The sequence below is a fragment of the Callospermophilus lateralis genome, chromosome 11 (assembly GCF_048772815.1).
Source record: "Callospermophilus lateralis isolate mCalLat2 chromosome 11, mCalLat2.hap1, whole genome shotgun sequence".
Taxonomy (NCBI): Eukaryota; Metazoa; Chordata; class Mammalia; order Rodentia; family Sciuridae; genus Callospermophilus; species Callospermophilus lateralis.
The window spans coordinates 89288541-89289806 of NC_135315.1; positions in this window are offsets into that span (position 1 = coordinate 89288541).

A 1266-nucleotide genomic window follows, 5' to 3' on the forward strand; every position below is an offset into this window, starting at 1 on the left:
CCGAGAGGATCTCACAGGCCACCCAAGGAGCCTAAAGAGACTCGGCTCCTACTGGATCATAAAGAAACAAAGTGGGAAAATTGAATTCCAAATAATTTGTGTCATTCAATCACTATTAGCACATGATGACTGCAGCCTGGCAATCACTCTGTTCTCAATCTCATTACTTAATTTCTTCATTTTTTCTTAGCCATCTTGTGATCTCCTCCATCCCTTTGTCTTTATGAATAATCATTTTAAAAGAAGGAGGAGTTTGACTTTCCAGTAATACACAAAAGTGAATTTTAAGAAAATGGAGTTTAGATTATTAATAGTAGGAAGAAATATAAATGGAGACCATGACACACTGCACAACACATAAGGGTTAAAATAAAGGAGGTGGAGGTAAGTCCAGGGGTGCCTACAACTCAATGTGAGGGACCCATGCTCAGGGCTTCAGTTTCACTCTGTTATTTCCTCCCCTTCTCTTCTCCCTCCTTCCTCTCTTTTCTCATTACCAAACAGCACAAATTTGAAAGTGTATGTTAAACCAGGCAAGTAAGAACTACTTTATGAAAATAGTTTCATCTCAATTTTTTTAATGGAAAGGTTATAATCCTTTAGGATGAATTGATTTAGTCTGAGTTGCAAATTACACTCTGAATCCTGTCTTGTTGCAGAAGATACATCATTTTCTGTGCAGTGACTGTCAACTTATCTGATTATCATTGTAATAAAGATCAAATGCAAAGAGAAGTTAGGCATAGAATAATAATTTGAATTTTCAAGGTAAAAAAAAAAAACTTGTATTCACTGGTCAGGCTAAATAGGAGGCTTCTGCTATTATTTCCCTGCTGGGTTGACTTTGTAGGAAAAAAATGCAAGTGATGACTATTAAAAACCAGGGCGATTAACTATGGTGTCATGATTCTAAAACCTGAAATGGTCATCAATATCTGTGGCTGAGAAGTCCACTTGGTCAATACATATCACTTCAAAAGGTAAAAAAAATTACAAATACTTTGGCACCTTTGCCTGATCCCCAGGCTGTGCACCAGCTTTGAGGTTCTATTTGTTTTGCTTTGTTAATTTGAAATATTGAATGGCCAAAAGCAGCAAATTAAAAAACACCAGATAGTTTCTTGATTTCTTCACCCTTCTAATTCCATGAGATACTTAGCTTTCCCTCAAACTAAAATAAAATGGGAGGAGGGGGACATTTGTCTTTACAATTCATGTTTCTTTGCCTGAAGTGACTAGAGGCATCAAAAGCCAGAGAATAACTGA